Below are 21,204 nucleotides of genomic sequence, written 5' to 3' on the forward strand. Positions count from 1 at the left end.
ACTATTAATAGAGAGCAATTAAGAAAGGGGGAACAATAATCCAAGAAGAACAGATAAGCTATTTAACGTTCTGGGGATGCCCAGGAATGACTGTGGTCTGTTAATTTCTGATGGATATAGTAGGAACAAGTTCACAGAAAGGTTGCTATATTAGGTAACTTTCTTGGGGTAAAGTAGGAACATGTTGGAAGTTAAGCAGTTATCTTAGGTTAGTTGTCTTTTTCTTACTCCCTTGTTATGGTTTCTTTGAAATGTTCTTTTATTGTATGTTTTGTTTTTTTTTTTAATTTTTTTTTCATATAGTTGATTTAAAAAAGAAAAAAAAAGGAAAAAAAAAACCAAAAAAAATATGTAGTGCCCCCTTGAGGAGCCTGTGGAGAATGCAGGCTTATTCGCCTACCCCACCTCCATGGTTGCTAACATGACCACAGACATAGGGGACTGGTGGTTTGATGGGTTGAGCCCTCTACCATAAGTTTTACCCTTGGGAAGACGGTTGCTGCAAAGGAGAGGCTAGGCCTCCCTATATTTGTGCCTAAGAGTCTCCTCCTGAATGCCTCTTTGTTGCTCAGATGTGGCCCTCTCTCTCTGGCTAAGCCAACTTGAAAGGTGAAATCACTGCCCTCCCCCCTACATGGGATCAGACACCCAGGGGAGTGAATCTCCCTGGCAACGTGGAATATGACTCCCAGGGAGGAATGTAGACCTGGCATCGTGGGACGGAGAACATCTTCTTGACCAAAAGGGGGATGTGAAAGGAAATGAAATAAGCTTCAGTGGCAGAGAGATTCCAAAAGGAGCCGAGAGTTCACTCTGGTGGGCACTCTTACGCACAAATTTAGACAACCCTTTTTAGGTTCTAAAGAATTGGGTAGCTGGTGGTGGATACCTGAAAGTGTCAAACTACAACCCAGAACCCATGAATCTCGAAGACAATTGTATAAAAATGTAGCTTATGAGGGGTGACAATGGGATTGGGAAAGCCATAAGGACCACACTCCACTTTGTCTAGTTTATGGATGGATGAGTAGAAAAATAGGGGAAGGAAACAAACAAACAAACAAACAGACAAAGGTACCCAGTGTTATTTTTTACTTTAATTGCTCTTTTTCACTTTAATTATTATTCTTGTTATTTTTGTGTGTGTGCTAATGAAGGTGTCAGGGATTGATTTAGGTGATGAATGTACAACTATGTAACGGTACTGTGAACAATCGAATGTACGATTTGTTTTGTATGACTGCATGCTATGTGAATATATCTCAATAAAATGAAGATTAAAAAAACCATTGAATTGTACACTTTAAATTGCTGCATTGTATATGGTGTTAAAAATAAAATAAAAATTAGAGTGAACTCTAACAAAACAAAAAAAGACTTGATTTGGGAGTATTAAAATAATAATTATCACATTTCAATGGATGAAGAAAGCCTATTTGATTATAGAATTTTAGAGTTAAAAGTGACATGAATGATCTTCTCATAAAACTTAGAATCTAAGGCAGAAATCTCCTCTGCCATTACCTTATAGGGACTAGTTATTTTACATTTTACCAAGTTCAGTGATATAAAAATTACTTGCTCACAAGGCATCCCATTACATCTCAAAGCACCAGAGAGGTATTTCATTATGCTCCAGCCTGTAGCCTATATATAGTTAGACAGTGTAGGTTCAAATTCCATTTCTGCTATTTCCTGGCTTAAAGCTGGGCACATTTGATAATATCCCTGTATTTTAATTTTGTGATATGTAACATGGGTTACTATGAAGATTAAATTAGTTAATGTGTATAAAGACACAGAGCTAATAATGCATAAATGCATGTATAACTATTGGCATGAAAGCAATATTTTTTAGACAATTCATATATTAAACAGAAATCTGTCTCCTAGTACAGTCTGCTATTGGTGCTAGCTTTAATTCTGAAACTACACTATGCAAAACATATCACTTTTGTATGTTCTTAGCCTTGGTCTTCTGGGCTTTCTTTACTTCAGGCAGAGGTTTACCAAATCTGTGATATTTAACAATTCTTCAAGGTGTGAAGGGCTAGGGTAAGATTCACGTGTTTCTTGATTTTTTTGTGTGTGGATTCACTATACTCCAGAATGATATTCCTTTTATTTTACAGATCCTCAACACACATATTTCTTCACAAAATTACATTTTAGTTTTAGTAAAAGTTTAACTACTAAATTTAGGATAAGGAAAGTATGCCACACACACACACACACACACACACACACACACACACACACACGTGCATTGTGGCCTATGGATGCTGGGGGTGGGGGGAGGGGGGGAGAAGAGAGAGAGAGAGAGGGGGGGGGGGGGTAGGGGGGAGGGAGAGAGAGGGAGAGAGAGGGAGAGAGAGGGAGAGAGAGAGCTTCCAAAGGTATTGGAAGAACAATAGAATCAGAATGCAGAGTAAATATTTTCCAAAATCGGGGTCATTCACGTTTCCTTAGGTACTTCTGTCACTCCTTCAGGAAGTCAAAGACACCAGTCAGGAGGGAAATTACACAGATGAAAATAACAAATATTCACCCTAGAACTGTAAGCTATAAAGGATGGGGCTCAATCCATCTATACAATCCTCAGTCTGTAGCTACAATGGACTGTCATGTCCCTTTCCCATTTATCTGTGCAAGCTGATTCAGGTAATTTTGTGTAAGTACAAATTTGCATACCGGATTTGTTACTACTCTAACGGTAAGACCTCAAACAAGTTACTACTTCTGAGAAGCAGAGTTTAAAAACAAGCCTGCTTACCTCACAGATTTGGGTTAGCATGAGGCAAAAGAAACTCTGAAATTTTAAAAAACACTCAAAATTAAAAACAGATGATCAGGTGGGATGTTTGGATATTCTTTTTTTAATTTTCCTTTTTTTTGAAGTAATGAAAATGTTCAAAGTTTGTGGTGATGAAAGTACAACTATGTGATGACACTGTGAACAATTGATTGTATACAAAAAAAAAAAAAAAAAAAAACCCACAAATGATCAGGACTGTTGCTGTTGAATCCTGAGAGGATTCTGAGGCCAGTATCCATTTTTCCATAATCCAGGATATTTGGATGTGCTTCATAGTTTCTTTCCAGAGCATTCAAACACAGGGTCTGCATAAGTGGCCTGTTTCAGGTTTGTAAGTTTTTCTCTAGCTCTTGCATTCATATGTTGCTTCTTCCTATTTGGATTGAGTTCTTAGAGGGCAAGAACCAAGCCTTCTCATCAGTGACCCTCCACAAAAGCCAGAAATTAAAAATGATGATTAATCTAAAAACTAAGAGGATTATCTGTGTATGGCCCAGAAAGTCACAAACCAGTGAATCATCAGCATAACAGCTCTCTACTGCTTCAAAATCTACTCTGGGGGGGAAAAATCTGTAAATATCTAGTATTTGGTCCTTCAGTGCCATACGGCTTTTTAAAGAATTTGACCACATGTTCAAAGCACAGCTCCAGAATCACTTGTGTAAACACTGTTCTCACAAGGAAAGGATGAGGTGCTGACCTGTGTCCTAGGACTTCTGAGAAGCTATCATGACGGCTTTCTTCCTAATAGCGGACAGGACACAGAATCCTACAGAGGCTCTCCCAGGCTCCAGTGACCATGGATAAGCCCTGCTGCACACAATGCCACTTCCTGAAGCAGGCGTCCCAGACTCTCTAATTATGTTTTACAGCCAGGGCTAAACCAACATGCACTTTTTTTATTCAATTTTATTGAGATATATTCACATACTATACAATCATTCAAAATGTGCAATCAATTGTTCACCATACCATCATATGGTTTTTGAAATGTTTTTGAACATTTTCCTTGTGTCAGAAAAAGTGAAATAAAAAATAAAAGTAAAGAAGAACACCCAAATCATCCCCCTTCATCCCACCCTAATTTTTCATTTAGTTTTTTGTCCCCATTTTTTCTACTCATCCATCCACACACTGGATAAAGGGAGTGTGATCCACAAGGCTTTCACAATCGCACTGTCACCCCTTGTAAGCTACATTGCTATACAATCGTCTTCAAGAGTCAAGGCTACTTCAAGGCTACTGGGTTAGAGTTTGATAGTTTCAGGAATTTACTTCCAGCTATTCCAATGCATTAAAACCTAAAAAGGGTTATCTATATATGTGTAAGAGTGCCCACCAGAGTGACCTCTCGACTCCATTTGAAATCTCTGAGCCACTGAAACTTAGTTTCATTTCACATCCCCCTTTTGGTCAAGAAGATGTTCTCAATCCCATGATATCAGGTCCAGATTCATCCCCGGGGGGTCATATCCTGCATTGCCAGGGAGATTTACACACCTGGGAGTCAGATCCCATGTGGGGGGGGGGGGGGCAGCGAGTTCACCCGCCTAGTTGGCTTAGTTAGGGAGAGAGAGAGAGGGCCACATCTGAGCAACAAAGAGGTGCTCAGGGGGAGACTCTTAGGCACAATTATAAGCAGGTTTAGCCTCTCCCTTGCAGTAACGAGCTTCATTAGGGCAAGCCCCAAGATAGAGGGCTCAGCACATCAAATTGCCAGTCCTCAACGTTTGTGAGAACATCAGCAACAATCCAGGTGAGGAAGCCCAAAACCTCTGCATTTCCTCCTGCTCTTTAGGGGGGCCCTGCATACATATTTTTATTCTCTGTCCAAATGACTTTGGGATGTGTCTCTATTTCACACTAACCTATGCAAACCTACCATGTCTTACTTTCCATTAAAAGTTCCATGTTATTATGGTATTTGAATGAACTGTGCAAGTTAAATTGTTTAGGAAATATAGATTTTGCACCAACCAAACATCTTTTCCCTGGGTCTCACGTGGAATTTGAAGTTTTAAAACACAGTCACTATTGTCCTTTACCCTTTGGCCCAATTTGCCCTAGTCCTAACCACATCTGCTTCATTCATATCTCTAGTTGAAGTCTGGATTCTTTCTCAGATTAACAGTTGCCGTATGTGCTAATATTGACATTCATATCTGCCAAGTTCTAGCTCTGCATTTCAGGTGTCACACAGATACCCAAAGTTCCAGGGATGGATCAGGTTATACACAAAGGGATCAGCATCTCAGAATCTGGAGACAGCCATTACAATTTAGGAATAGATGTGACTGCTGTAAGAGCTTACAAGCTAGGGACCGTTACAATAAGCATTTCCCTGATAAGCTGTGCTCTAAGGTTTAATTCTGAGTTTACACATTGTAGTTAGTCCATATTGGTGAGGCATTATAGTGTTTGCCTTTGTTTCTGGCGTAGTTCACTCAAAATACTGTCTACAGGTCCCATTCACCTCGTTGTATGTCTCACAGCTTCACTCCTTCCCGCAGCTCAATATTCCATTGTATGCACACACCACAGTTCACCATTCTGTTCCTCAGTCGATGTACCCTTAGGCCACCTCCACCCATTGCAAATCATGTATACTCTCTCCATAAACACCAGTGTGCAAATGTCCATTCATGTCCCTGCTCTCAGACCCTCCAATGCCCCCTAATAAGGTTGCAGGACCTTATGGTACCCACATGCTTAGCTTCATGTGGAACCACCTCACTGTCCTCCAGAAAGGCTATGCCATTCTGCCTCCTAACCAACAATAAATATGTACATCCCTCTCTCCATGTGTTCTCCAGCACTTTTATCTGTTTATATTTTTCCATACAATTTTATAGAGCTATATTCACATACCATATAATCATCTACAGTATACAATCAGTTGTTCATGGTATCATCATACAGTTGTGCATTTATCACCACAGTCAGCACTTGAACATATTGATTACTGCAAAAAAAATTTTTAAATAACAGAAAAGATAATAAAAAGAAAAATAAAATATCATACAATATAATAGTAGGGTCAGACAACACCACCACTACCAAGAATCCCATATCCCTCCCTTATATCCCCCTCATACTCATTTAACTTGATATATTGACTTTGTTACATTTAATGGAAGCATATTACAACATTACTGTTGACCATAGACTCCAGTTTGCTTTGATTATACTTTTTCCCCACTACCATCCCCTTTCTAACACTCTGCATGGTTGACATTCATTTGTTCTCCCAAAACATGCATTTTTTAAAAGATCTGATTCTAGGTAATGGAAGCACTTGCCCTTACATCTAAAACACCGGTTCTCAAACATAGCTATACATATAAAGATCACTCATGTAGCTTTTACAAGTACCTAAGCCAGGGCTTGAAATGCTGAAAAAGCCCAAGTTTGGGTTGGGAAAACTCATGGAACTTCATGGTGAAGGTAGTAGTTCTGGAAAAGCAACTGGAGACAGGTGCTCAAGTTGAATGAGTTGATAGATATGAGCCACCAGTCCAAGAATCTGTTTAAAATTCAGACTTTTAAAAGTGATAAATTCTTATTTAAAAAAAAAAAGTTTATCAAAAGCAGTATATTAAAAAGGCATATTTTAAAAAGATATATTAATAAGATCTCCAGGCAAATCTTTGGTGCAGCCAGGTTTGAAAAGCACTGAGCCTTGCAACTTTAACTGTGGACCATGGACCTGAAGCATCGTATCACCAGGAAGCTGGTTAGAATTCAGAATCTCTGGTCCCACCCAGACTTACTTAACCAGAATCACCACCCCCAGATGATTGCTATATGTGTTAAGGCATGAAGCACTGGTCTGAAGGGTTTGTAACCAATTCCTCTCTTATGAAGCATCTGTATACCTTACTCTTAAATCACAGCATGTATATTTGGCACAGTCTAGGTGTGGTTTGGTATGCCTTGGGTATCTGTCATTTGTCCTGAAACATGCACTCTCTATAGTTTCTTAATACTTGACAAGAAGTGTTTTCTGGATATTTGACAATATCCATATTAGAAGACATTTATTTTATTTTGAGGACATACAGTACTATAGCCTCATGGCCATTTGGGAGTCATTGTAAATAGTAAATTGGAGGGTTACTTTACAGACCTCACATGCGGCTTGTAAAATGAGGAATGCTTTATCAGGTAGTATGATCTATTTATTATGTAAGTTACTGTCTAAGGCTAAGTTATTGGATTCATTTCCTTCTACACTCATGTGTGCCTTTAAAATAATCATGCAAGTAAAATATTTTATGCCTGTTTTTGTATAAAGAAACTGAGGTCCAGAAGTGTTAATTAAATTGCCTAAAGTCACAGAAGAAATCAATGGCTAAACTGTGATTCAAACTACTCCACTTAGACACCAAAGACCAAGATCTTTCCACAACTCCCTGCTGCTTCCTTGGAGTCTGAAAGCTCTACAACATCCTCATTCACATTCCTCTTCTCCCTCTCCCTCTCTCTCTATATATATACATCCTTGAGAATGTATAAAGTATTCCCTTCTGTTAGTATGAATAAGTGATAATCGATTGTAACTTTTTAAAGCTTTTCTTCATTATCCGTTGAAATGCCAAATACTCCATACTGAGTCCCAATGTAACCTTCATCTATTTTAAATGCACATTTGGGCAGCAGTGCCTTGTGAGTGTTAATAAACTGTACGTAAATTTGATGGGATTTGGCATATTTTGGAACTAGATGAAAAGCACCTGTACTCCATTTCTGGATGTTTCCTTAGCTCTACTAAATTAATTCAATTACAGGCCTTGTCTGGCTGCAGAATACTGAACTTTGGGTGCCTGCATCTGTTCATAAATTAAAAGTGCAGCCTTAGAGTTTGCTCATTACTCTGGACTTGATGTATACATGAAGAAAGCAGCAAAATTAAAGTAATAAAATCCTGTCTTAAAAAGGCATTTAGTCACTGCAGTTTTCTGGTGGAAAATGACCTTGGCTGCATCTTTCATGCACTTCTGCATGTGGCTTAGGATGCATAATTCATACAGCAATCAATTAGCTGACTATAGGAGCCTGCAACATGAAGGAATATTTCATATAAATCATTGCTAGCTAAATTGCTGGAACAATTAATAAAGCAGGAAATCTGTGGACATCAATCGGTAACACAGGTTCATCAAAAGCAAATCAGTTTCCTCCACCTCTTAGAAAGAAATTTGCACACAAAGAAAATGCCAGATATCATTTAACCACTGCTAGGAAGGGCTTGATCAAGATAATATTACTTGTTATTTCTATAAATGTGAACAACTGCTTAACATAAGTGGCTCATTTATTTGGCTTAAGGCACTCAATCAACAGTGTCATTCTACAAATTAAAATACAGCAATCAAATAAGTATTCCTGATTGTGAAACATTTGTAATCTAGCACAGGGGTTCTCAAAGTGAGATCTCCTTCGGTAAACTATGTGGGTCCACAAGGTTAAGGCCTGTAGATGACTTCAAAATGTCAATCATCTCAACATGCATTAATCGAGCTTTAAATGTAAGTGTTGTTAATTATTTTCATATATATCACATGTAATCTAGATAGTTCTTTAGAAGCTATACTTTGTGCACATGTGCTACATAAAACTATCCTTTTTCACTTTTTAAAGACATATTGTCTAGATCCAGCATCATGGGATGGAGAACATCTTGACCTAAAGGGGATGTGAAAGGAAATAAGTTTCAGTGGCTGAGAGATTCCAAAAGGAGCTGAGAGGTCACTCTGGGGGGCACTCTTATGCACAATATAGACAACCCTTTTTAGGTTCTAATGAATTGGAGTAGCTAGCAGTAAATACCAAACTATCAAACTACAACCCAGAACCCATGAATCTTGTAGACGATTGTATAAAAATGTAGCTTATGAGGGGTGACAATGTGATTGGGAAAGCCATATGGACCATACTCCCCTTTGTCTAGCTCATGGATGAGTAGAAAAATGGTGGGGGGCGGGGAGGAAGGCACCCAGTGTTCTTTTTACTTTGTTCTTTTTCACTTTAATTTTTATTATTTTTGTGTGTGTGGCAATGAAAATGTTCAAAAATTAATTTTGGTGATGAATGCACAAGTATATAATGGTACTGTGAACAACTGAATGTATGCTTTGTATGACTGCATGGTATGTAACTATATCTCAATAAAAATGAATTAAAAAAAAAGACATTGTTCACAATAATTTAGAACCAGATTAAGAACACAGGAAATGTCTTTCTAAATGACTGCTCAGACAAGAGTTACATACATATTTTTATTAAATATGAGAAGGCATCAAATCTGGTAGCCTTAATATATAAGTCAATAGTTATAAGCAGACTGCAAATTAGAGTCACCTGGAGAACCTTTAAAACATAACTATGCCTGGGCCCCACCTCCTGGAGATACTGAGTCAATTAGTCTAGTCTACAGCCCAGGTAACAATGTTTTCTTAAAGCTGCCCAATTGAGTTTAATGTGCAGGAAAAGTTGGGAACCATGTTTATAGATAGTTTTGTATCAGGCAATATGTCTCCAACTTCAAGATGTATACAAATCACCTGGGGAATTCTTGTTCACCCTTGGGTTTTGATTCAGTAGGTCTGGGTTTGGGGCTGAGATTCTGCATATTTAACAAGGTCATAGGTGATGCCGATTTTGTTCGTGCTCAAGCACCCTTTGTGTAGCAAGAGTACAGAGCAGTGGTTCTCAAACTTGTCCAAATATTAGACTCTCCAGGGGAACTTTAAAAATACATTCAGTGTCAAAGCCGACTAATCTAATCAGAATTTGCAGTCATAAGGATATTTTAAAAAGCATCCCAGATGATTTTTATGTGCAGCTAAGTTTGAGAACCCCTGGTACAGAGGGAGGCTGAAAAGTGTATTAGAAAGAGCCCAGGCTTTGAAAAAACAAATCAAGATTCTACCTCCACCTAGTCTGTTTTTAGCATATTTACAATAGCAGTAAAAACATAAAGTATGTTTGAAAAAAGACATATGTAGAAGGTCTTACAAAACCAAACCAGACATGGAAGGAAATAATAAATAGAAAAAATGCAATATTTCTGGAGGGGTTTCCATGCTTAGGAACTATAATTTCAATCAAAGTCAGTGTCAAACTTTTTAAAATAATGAAACTATATAACTATACAACTATCTGGAAATGGACAAGATCAGCCAGAAATTTTTGAAAAACTGGGGAACCTGAACTTTCAGTTATCAAAATACATCACAAGGTCAAAATTAAAAAGTCTGGTTCGGAAGAAGAATAGAAAATTAAAACAGAAAACCCAAAAATGGATCTATGTACTATATTCAAAATTTCTAAAGATAAAAATAGCATTGTAAGTCAGTTGGGAAATGACTATTCAAGAGTTGAGACATTTTGAAAATAAAAAAAGTGGATCTGTGTCTCTATCACATAGACAAAAGTAAGTTCCAGAAGAAGAGGGAAAAATAGAAGAAAAATATACATTTTTTTAAACGTAGTGGTAACAAAAGCCTTCTCAAAAATTAGAAAACATTATGAAAAAAATGACAGATTTCAATATACACACATAAAATTTGTTCCCTGAAAAATGACAGAAATGAAAATTAAGACAAGCTAAGTTTCAAATAAAGATGAGAGGTAGCACACACACACATTAATTTCACTGTCTCCTAAAACTTGAACAACATGCCATAAAGAGATCTCTTACTTGTTTAATTCTACAAGGATGGGGAGGATGAGAGAGGAGGGAATGACAACACTATTCTTCGATCAAGAAAGAAGAATGAGGACAATGAATCAGAAAATAAAAAAGAAAAAACAAAAAAATGGAATGCTAACCTGGAAAGCCAAAAACCAAAGTCATATTTAAATGGCACAGTCTACAAAGTGTCAGGAATTAGTGGCACCAGGTACCTCTGGATGTGGAGTGGAATGGAAGAGAATTAAAATAAGGAGAATTGGTTGAAAACCATTTAAGAAGCAGATCCCCTTCTCCACATTACCTTATCCCCTAGCGCAGCAGGAGACTAGAAGTTTATTTGTGCTTTAAAAAGAGGTTCCATGGGCTCAAGTCACCTTGCATGTGAAGACGTAGTACTGAAAATGGAGATTAAATGTATGTATTTTTACTGAAGGCGATTTCCCCCTAGCCCCCATCTTCCCTCATCAACTTCTGGAATACTGGCAGTCAAGAATTTATCCTGCAAACAGGAGACTAAAAGGATGATTTTTGGGGAATCTGAGAGCTCAAGAGACAAACTCTGAAAGAGAAGGATATAAGGTGTTCCCCAATAAAGCAGCCAAACCAGCTTTCCTGCAATGAAACCCATGATCAACTAGTCCACCTTCTTATTGAAAGCATCCTACAGCTTCCCTCTGCTCTCCTCTTAAATATGATCAGACAATCAAGGATCACAAAAGAACTGAGAAAAGCCTCTGATAGTCAAGATAGAGATTAAAATGAACCAAGTGAATAAATGCAACTTGGAACTAACAGATCATGCAAACAGAGGAGAATTTAAACCAAAACAAACTGCCATGCATGTCCCCAGAGAGATAAGAGAAGATGTAGCAACCATGGAATGAGAATGGACTAAGGCCATCTCTCAGTAAAAACAAAGATGGAAAGAAGAACAAGGATAAGGACATGAGACTATCAGAACAATCAGTCAGAGAAGTCTAATATTGGGGCAATTGGCACTCCAGAAAGAGAGAAGAAAGAAAGAAAGGATGACATCACCTAAGGAACAGAAAAGTTTCCAGAACTTAACAGGCTTCATTTCCAAACTGAAAATTTTCTCTAAGTGCCCAGCAAAATGGATGAAAATAAGACTCGTGCCAAAAGACACATCATAAAATTTCACAACACTTGGGCAAAGAGAAGACACCAAGTTTGCAGAGGTGGGCAAGTCATATATAGTTTGTTTGTTTGTTTACTGTCTTGATTCAGGCAAAAACAACTATTTCCTTTTCCCCTTTGCCAACACATGCATACATTTTGTATCAAATGATTTTGGGCTTCTAAACAGTTTCACTAGAAGCCAGACGATGATAGAGAAAGGCCATCAAAATCCCAAAGAAAAATGTTCTCTAGCTGTATTGGTTTCTGTGGCTGCCATGACAAATTCACATAAACCAGAGGGTTTAAAACAACAGGGATTTACTTTCTAACAGTTCTGGAGGCTAGAAGTTCAAAGTCATCTTTCCTTGGCTGAAATTAAGGTGTCAGCCGGGCTGCATTCCCTCCAGAGGCCCTAAGGGGAAAACCCAATCCATTCCTTGCCCCTTCTAGCATCTGGAAGCTGTCAGCATTTCTTGGCTTGTGGCTGCATCTCTCCAATCTCTACCCCACGCTCATATTGCTTACTCCTCTATAATTATCAAATTTCCCTCTGCCTCCCTCTTAGCATGCATGTGATCACATTTAGGGCCCACCTTGATAATCCAGAATACTCTCCCCCTTTATTTAATCACATCTGCGAAGACACTCTTTCCTTATGTGGTAACATTCACTGGTTCCAAGTATTAGGACTTGATATCCTTTGGTAACCATTATTGAGCCTTCTACACCAACCAAGCTCTCGATTAAATGTGAAGACAGAATAAAAGTATTTCCAATAAGAGCCCCCCTAATATTTACCTCCAAATCACTGTCAGGAAGCTACTTGAGGATGAACTCCATTTAGCAAGAGACTTTATCAAGAAAGAGGAACTCAAGGGATACAGGAATAACAAACCCAAGTTAAGAGGTAAGTGTTAGAAATTTCTAGGATAACAATAAATGAGAGGCTCGGGATGAGTGCTGTTTTCCAGGCAGGGCCAACTGCAAAAGGCTTCTAAAGAAATTGAAGCTGATAGAATTCCTGATGCATCTGAACATTGTGAAAGGAGATTGACAAATGGCAGAGAGCTTGGGGTGTAATAAGTGGTAAGTACATTCTTGCACCCAAAAAAAAAAGAATATAGATATATATTATCCATTAGCCTTTGATAAAAATGAATAAATGTTTCTACCACGATCTTAAATAAATGTTCAAAATAAAACCTTACTCCCAATATAATATATGCTTTTATTGAAATGTATAATATTTGTCAAAAGTAAACATTGAGATTCTCAACTCCTACTCCTAGGGGAAAAAAAAAAAAAAAAAAAAAAAAATGTAACTGAGACACAGCCCAAGACCATGAGAGTAACTCCCTGGCTCTTTCTCACTCATGAGATTGGTAAAAGTGTAGAGAGACTGCACTGCAGAGCAAATTGACATCTTCTAGGCTGTTGAATATTCCAGTGCTACAATAGGTAGAAAAACAAGAGAGACAGAAATTAATATGAACAGATAAAGCATGGAGCATCCCCTAATTTGTCATCTGTATGAAATAAAGTACTGGTGTCTTCAGTGTTTCTTACCAACCCTTGCACTGCACTCATGAAACCCTTCCTCAGGAGTAATGCTTTTAGGGAGTGAAAAGGTGAGGTGGTTAAAGAAAAACTGATTAAGGCACCTTGATTAAAGAAGGCTTCACTGACAATAATAGTTTGAATTGCCCTTCTTTGATGTCCCAGCAATTTTAATATCTGATACAATGTTCCATAGTAAGAATCAGGATGAATGAGAGGTACATCTTGTTTCATTTCACACAGCAAAAGAAGAGTGATTGTGAAAGGAGAAGCAGCAGGATGCCTCACCTGCAGACAGGTTCTTGGAGGTAGGTCATTTGTAGGGAAAATCCATATGGCAGTTGTGGATCTGGAAACTGGCTCCCTTAAAATTATCAGTGCACGTGGAAACCTCAGAAAGCCTTCAGATATATTCTGGGATACACATACCTCAGTCTGAAGACTGCTAGCATGAGGAAAGTTCCTGATTCATAAAATGGGCTTAGCACTTCCAAGGACCTGGACGTGGACAATGGACCGCAGAGAGCCAGGGGAAAGTAGAAGAAATGCAGCTGACAGTAGGTTGTCTCAGAGCCAACTCAGTGCCTCACAGGTTGTAGGAATATTGGTCTTCATCAAAAGATCAGTGGGAATTCCTTGAAGTAAATAAAGACAGAGCATGGTCCAATTTATATTTTGAAACAACACTCTGGGTGCTTTATGAAGACTAGATTTGATTGGGCAAATGGAAGTGCAGGGAGAATATTAAGGGGCTTTTCCGTTAGTCCAGGCAAGAGGCTGGCAACAGTAGCAGACGTGTTGAGAGAAATCAGCCATATTTAAGATATATTTAGAAGATAAAGTCAACAGAAATGTATGACTTACTGGACATGGGAAAAGATGGAGATGGTGTTGAGGAAGGACTTCTAGGTTTTTAGTTTGCAAATTTAGAATTTCATTATTTCTCATTTTTTAGTGAAAAAGTACATACTTGATATAATGGGAAATTACAAATAAACTTTTTAAAAGAAGGAACATAAAACCTGAAGAGTAGACGATTGCGTGTTTTGTGTATTATCCAGTCTTTAAAATTCTATTTACAAAGTAATCATAAGATAATAAAAGGATTATTAGAAGAATAGTACTAATATTTGATAGCCTGCAAAATATATATTTTAAGAAACAGATGTTAGCTTATTTCATTCAACATGATGGCAAAGTTCTCCAGTGTTGTAGCATGTATCAGTCTTTCATTTCTTTTTGAATGATATTGCATTGTATATATATCACATTTTGTTTATCCATTCCTCTGCTGATGGACACTTGGGCTGTTTCCACCTTTGGGCTATAAGCCAGATGCAAAAGAATATTATAATATTCTACTTACTTGAAATAACTAAAATATGTAAATTCATAGAGACAAAGTAGATTATAGGTTACCAGGGGCTATAGGAATGGGGGGTGGGGTGGGGGCTTATTGCTTAATGGATACAAGTTTCTGTTGGGGTGATGGAAATGTTCTGGAAATAGATACTGGTATAAGTTATACAACATTATCAATGTACTGAAAGTCACAGAATTTATACTTAAATGGTTAAAATTCTTTTATGTATATTTTACAATAAATATAAAGAAATTAAAAAATAAGAAACTTATCCTCAGTCCTAAAAACAAAACAAGACAAACAACAAATTCATACCCCAGATAGCCTGCCTTCCAAATATAACACTGGCCATCTCTCCAAAGCCACCTATGCCACTGCTCTTCCAGTGAACAGATTTCCCATACTTAGAGATCAGCTCTGAATACCACAGAAAAAGTAAGATAATTCAACACCAGTGCAATTTTTTGACCTGTGCATCTTCTACCATATGAAAACTGAAAATACTGTATCATCAAATTCTCTACTTTCTTACATAGTTCATCTGGTCAAAGAGAATCAAATAACTGCATTGCAGACAACACTATCAATTCTCCTGTGGTTCTTTTTAAAAATAAATTCATTTTTCTCTACTCATATAGCATATAAAATTTTCATATAGTTGAAATGAACTGTGCAGAGAAAAAGGTAAATGCCAGCAGTCATCTCAATATTGCAACATCTGTTATATTTTACACTCTGTAATCACAAATCTTATAAAGCCTCATTGCATTTGGGGCTGGATTTTTCACAAATTATTGAAGATTGATAGCTGTAGTAATTGTCATTACACTTAGGTCTTTAATATATTGAATTAAACAAATTTTCTTCTGTATTTTTTCTGATATAAAGCAATGTATTTTTTTTCTAGAATTAGTTCCCAATGTCTGCTTTATATTTTCTTATAGAAGTCTAAAATTTATATACCAGAAATTAACATTTTTAATTAAGTATCCAAAATTTGTAAGGCATTTTTGTGCATTGGCTAGTCTCTGTGTATGCGTGTGAGTGTCTGTGTGTGTGTAAATACAGCTTGGGACAGAAATACATAGTAAAACGTATTTAGTTTGAAAGCACTTTTAAACTGGGATGGAAAGCACTACTAACCCTCTGATTTTAGTGTTACTGTTTGTCAAGAAACATAGGCAGGACTAGTTTTGAATATTTGATGGTTTCAAACTTCTGACTAATACTCCTATATCCATTATGTCTCAGCTGCCTTCTTTAGGCCATCCATCCCATGTGTTCAGTACATGGAGCAAAGCCCAGATGCCACACAAATGCCTAGGCCAACCTTCCAGGTTGATTTCAATTTTCCTTTATTTTACATTTTAGACCTACAAGTGAACATCATCTTTTCCCTCCTCTTATTCTATCCCATCTGCCCACTTTCAGGGCTCACAGTTATTAAGCACCTACTATGTGCTTGGAGCTACAAGGAGAGCTCTTACAGGAATAAGCCCTAGTAAAAGCTCATTTAATTTGCAAAAGAAGCATATGTAGTAGGTAAAATCATCACCATTTTATAGATGAGGAAGTCTCAGAGAGAACCAACAACTTTGTCTAGCGCTATCTGATCAGGTTTCTAAGATTAGTCTACATCAGGGCCACCACATATGGTCATCCATGCTGTGCACTGCACAACTCCAGGGATGGCCAATCACAGAGGCCACCTATAAACGACGCCCCCTTGGAGCCAGGCAATGCTGCAGCCTTACATCTGATTAGAAAATCTAATTGCTTTTTATTGCACTTTTCTTGCCACCTAACTCATTCATATTAAAGTAAAAATAATAGACAGGAGTGGGAAAGAAAATAATGAGAAGTGAATTCTGCATTTCACATCTTGAAAACACCACTGTTACCACATAATTATTTGAAATAATTTAATTAAAGCAACAGCTCTCTCATATTTCCATTCTTACATACAAAAAAGTAATTTACAATCATTTGTAAATAACCTATGTACAAGCTAAACTATTTTTATGGTCTGCCATCAAAACTATGTATGTGATTTTTTTTATTATCACTGCATGAACTAACTAGGGAGCGAGAAATGATCTTTTGACACTCAGGATTAATCATATATTGATATGCAGGTTGGAATTTATTTCAGGAGGAAGTATGTCTCTTTAGCATTTTAATCTACTTATAAACTTCTCAATTTGTTCGAAATTGTACATTTCAAATTGCACAAATAGTGTGCTTTCCCAATAAGAGACATATTAAAGTAGTGAACATCTGCAGAGACATGGTTAAATGAGCAAAGAGAATTCGAAGGCATTTGCTGTTCTAATTCCCAGCAAATTGACAGACAATGCCCCAAAACTAAGTCAGATCCAGAATGAACAAATAAGCTAATCAGAGCATAACAAGCCTTTACCAAATGAGTTCATAAGAGAACTGTAAGTATCTTTATTAGCACACAGTGGGTATTTCTTGCTAGCTCATTCTGAGATATGTTGTTAAATCCATGGAGTATACCATTCTCACTTGTGGTTAGGACTCTGGGGTACAGACTGAAATGAAGAGATATATTAATTTCCCCATGAAACCATAAAATCCCAGACAATAAAGTCCTCGCTCAACAGTCTGTTCCGAACTTCTCATCTTTAAGCTGTACCATGAGTTTCCCATTTACCCAGTTATTGATGGCAACTCTCCAGAGGCTTATGATCATGAACTATTTGGTCATGGATCTGTTAGGCTGTTGAAATTTGTTTTCTTTAGGAAAATTCTTTCCTTCCATTCAAGTAAAATACCAAGTTTGTGATGGATATGTAGAAAACTCTGTAGGAATCCCACAACTCATTAACCAAATTCATTATCTCCTACTTAAGTGAGCTTGCAAATCATAAAGTTACCAGGATTAATGACAATGAGTAAACTGAAAATTATTCTCATAAACATCAATAAACAAGAAATATAGGAAGTATTTTTTAAATCTTCCATTGGTGACTACATGTTTGTCAAGTGACTTTGATTCCATTTAATATGTGTGTTCTTTTTTCCTTATGGGAATTGTGGTGGTTTGAAGCTGCATGTACCCTCCAAAAAACTGTTCTTAAAACCAATCCAATTCTGTGGTGTCAACCCATTGTAAGCAAGGCCTATTTGATGAGGTTTCTTCTGTTAAGGTATGGCCTACTCCAATCAAGATGGGATTTAATCCTATTACTGGAGTCTTTTTTAAGCAGAATGCAATTCAGACAGAGAGAAGGACAGCCACAGGAAGCAAGAAGCTGAACACCAAGGAGACTCAGAAGAGAGGGGAGAGACCAAGATACACTAAATTGTGCCTTGCCACGTGAGAGAAGAGCCAAGGATTACTAGCAGCCAGCCCCAGTATGCCACAGTCTTTGGAAAGAGTTTTTTTTTGTTTTTTGTTTTTTAACATAAAATTTATTTCCAGAAACTAAAAGAATCAAATGTTTAGGAATAAATCTAACTTAAGATGTAAAGGAACTGTACACGGAAAACTACAAAGCATTACTAAAAGAAATCAAAGACAACCTGAATAAATGGAAGGACATTCCATGTTCATGGATTAGAAGACTAAATATTGTTAAGATGTCAATTCTTATCAAAGTGATTTACAAATGAAATAAAATCAATCAAAATTCCAACAGCCTTCTCTGCAGAAATGGAAATGCCAATCATCAAATTTATATAGAAAGGTAAGGGGCCCTGAATAGCTAAAGCCATCTTGAAAAAAGAATGAAGTTGGAGGATTCATATTTCCTGATCTTAAACTTTATTACCAAGCCAAAGCAATCAAAACAGCATGGTACTGGCACAAGGACAGAAATATAGACGAATGAAATAGAGTTGAGAGTTCAGAAATCAAACCTCACATTTATGGCCAACTAATTTTTTTTAATTAAATTCAGTTTTACTGAGATACATTCACATACCATACAATCATCCATGGGATACAATCAACCGTTCACAGCACCATCATACAGTTATGCATCCATCACCATAATCTATTTTTGAACATTTTCTTACACCAGAAAGAATCAGGATAATAAAAAATAAAAGTAAAAAACAACACCCAAATCATCCCCCCATCCCACCTTATTTTTCATTTAGTTTTTGTCCCCATTTTTCTACTCATCCATCCTTACACTGGATAAAGGGAGTGCGATCCACAAGGTTTTCACAATCACACAGTCACCCCTTGTAAGCTACATTGTTATACAATCATCTTCAAGAGTCCAGACTACTGGGTTGGAGTTTGGTTGTTTCAGGTATTACTTCTAGCTATTCCAATACATTAAAACCTAAGAGATGTTATGTATATAGTGCATAAGAATGTCCACAGAGTGACCTCTCGACTCCATTTGAAATCTCTCAGCCACTGAAACTTTATTTCATTTTATTTTGCGTCTCCCTTTTGATCAAGAAGATGTTCTCAATCCCATGATGCTGGGTCCAGATTCATCCCCGGGAGTCATAGCCTGCATTGCCAGGGAGATTTACATCCCTGAGAATCAGGTCCCACGTGTTTGTGTGGGGGGTGGAATGGGCAGTGAGTTCACCTGCCGAGGTGACTTAGCTCGAGAACAACAAAAAGGCACTCAGGGAGACTCTTAGGCACAATTATAAGCAGGTTTAGCCTCTCCTTTGCAGGAACAAGTTTCATAAGGGCAAGCCCCAAAGTAGGGGGCTCGGCCTACTAGCCATCAGTCCTCAATGTGAGAACATCAGCAACAATCCAGGTGAAGAAGTCCAACACTTCAGTACTTTCCCCCAGCTCCTCAGGGGTATGGCCAACTGATTTTTGAGAAGGGTGCCAAATCAACTCAATGGGGAAAGAATAGTCTCTTCAACAAATGGTGCTGGGAAAACTGGATCTCCATATGCAAAAGAATGAAGGTGGACCCCTACACCTCATACCATATACAAAAATCAACTCAAAATGGATCATAGACCTAAATATAAGAACCAGAACTATAAAACTCCTTGAAGAAAATGTAGGGAAGCATCTTTAGGATCTCGTGTTAGACAATGGTTTCTTAGACTTTATACCCAAAGCATGAGCAAAAAGAGAAAAAAACTTAAATGGAGCCTCATCAAAATTAAAAAATAGGAACACTGGTTCATTGTTGCTTGGAATGTAAAACAGTACAGCTGCTGTGGAAAACAATTTAGCGGTTCCTCAGAAAGTTAAGTTACCTTATGACTTGGCAATCCCACTTTGAGGTATATACCCCAAAGAATTGAAAGCAGGGAAGTGGGCAGATATCTGTACACCAGTGTTCATCACAGCATTATTCACAATAACCAACTAAAGTGTCCATCAATGAATGAAGGTGTAAACAAAATGTGGTATATATACATGTAATGGAATATAAACTTTAAAAGGAATGAAGTTCTGAAACATGTTATAACACGAACCTTGAAGACATCACATTGACTGAAGTAAGATACAAAGAACAAATATTTTGTCAACTCACTAATGTGAAAGAATTAGCAAATTCACAGAGTCAAACTAGAATACAGGTTACCAGAGGCCAGGATAGGGGTAGCAATGGAAAATTAATGCTTAATTGATTCCGAGTTTCTGTTAGGGGAAGATGTGAAAGTTTTGGGAATGGATGCTGGTGATGGGAGCACAACATTGTGAATAAAATTAACACCACTAAATTACACATTTGAATATAGTTAAAAGAGAAATTTTAGGTTGTACATGTTATTAGAATTAAAATCTAAAACTATAGAAATGCACAACATAAACACTGAACCCTAATGTAAACTATGAACTATAATAATACCGTTTTACCAATTGTAGCAAAGTTATCATAATAATACAAAGTATTAATAGGGAATACTGTGTGTGTGAGGGAGAGTATATTGGATCTATGTACTTTCTGTGTTTTTTTCTGACTTGCAACTTCTCTAATAAGGAGAAAGTGATAAAATCATTTTCTTGCCTTTAGTAATATTACCAATGAAGTTATAATCAAGTTTATGAAATTCCTGTTGCTTGCAATTAAAACCTAAGATGTAATTGTATCCAAAGTAGATAAGATTTGAATGTATTTTCAGTTAATACAAATTATATACAAATATTTTTAATAAAAATTTTTGAAATCTATTTTTGAAAATTGTTAAATTTTATTATTTTTATAAAAATAAAAACATTTACACAATATTCAATTTCCACCTAGTTGCCTATGTAGAAAATTGACAAAATGCTTCACACTTTTTACATCTAGATATATATATGAATAAATGTAAGAGTAATGAAAGCTGTTGAATATTGCAGAATGTTTCTCAGCCACTATGTACAAGTTTTGTGAATATCAAACTAATTCCTCAGTCCCTTCTTCTGGAACCACAAATTGAACCAAAAGAGAAGAGCCATTCAGAGCTACTAGGAAGTAATACTTGATGAGAATCTTTTGTGATCTAATCTCCAAGAGAAAGACGAGAAGTTACCAACTGTTTTTGCCCTTACTCAAGCCCTTCCACTGCTCAATTCCTCCCTGCACATGAAAGCAGTTTCCCTCTCTGACTTTAGAGAAGTCACAATCCACAAGCCTCCCCAGTGTTTGGACACAGTTGACATTTTATCCAAGGACTAGAACCAGA

General features: G+C 37.1%; 1 long non-coding RNA gene across 3 annotated transcripts in view; it reads right to left on the bottom strand.

Moving 5' to 3' along the window:
- LOC119543888 overlaps positions 1 to 21,204 on the bottom strand; it is a 498,690-nt gene that overhangs the window by 238,458 nt on the left and 239,028 nt on the right. The window lies entirely within an intron of this gene.

Source organism: Choloepus didactylus, chromosome 9 (assembly GCF_015220235.1).
Source record: "Choloepus didactylus isolate mChoDid1 chromosome 9, mChoDid1.pri, whole genome shotgun sequence".
In the NCBI taxonomy this organism is placed as follows: domain Eukaryota; kingdom Metazoa; phylum Chordata; class Mammalia; order Pilosa; family Megalonychidae; genus Choloepus; species Choloepus didactylus.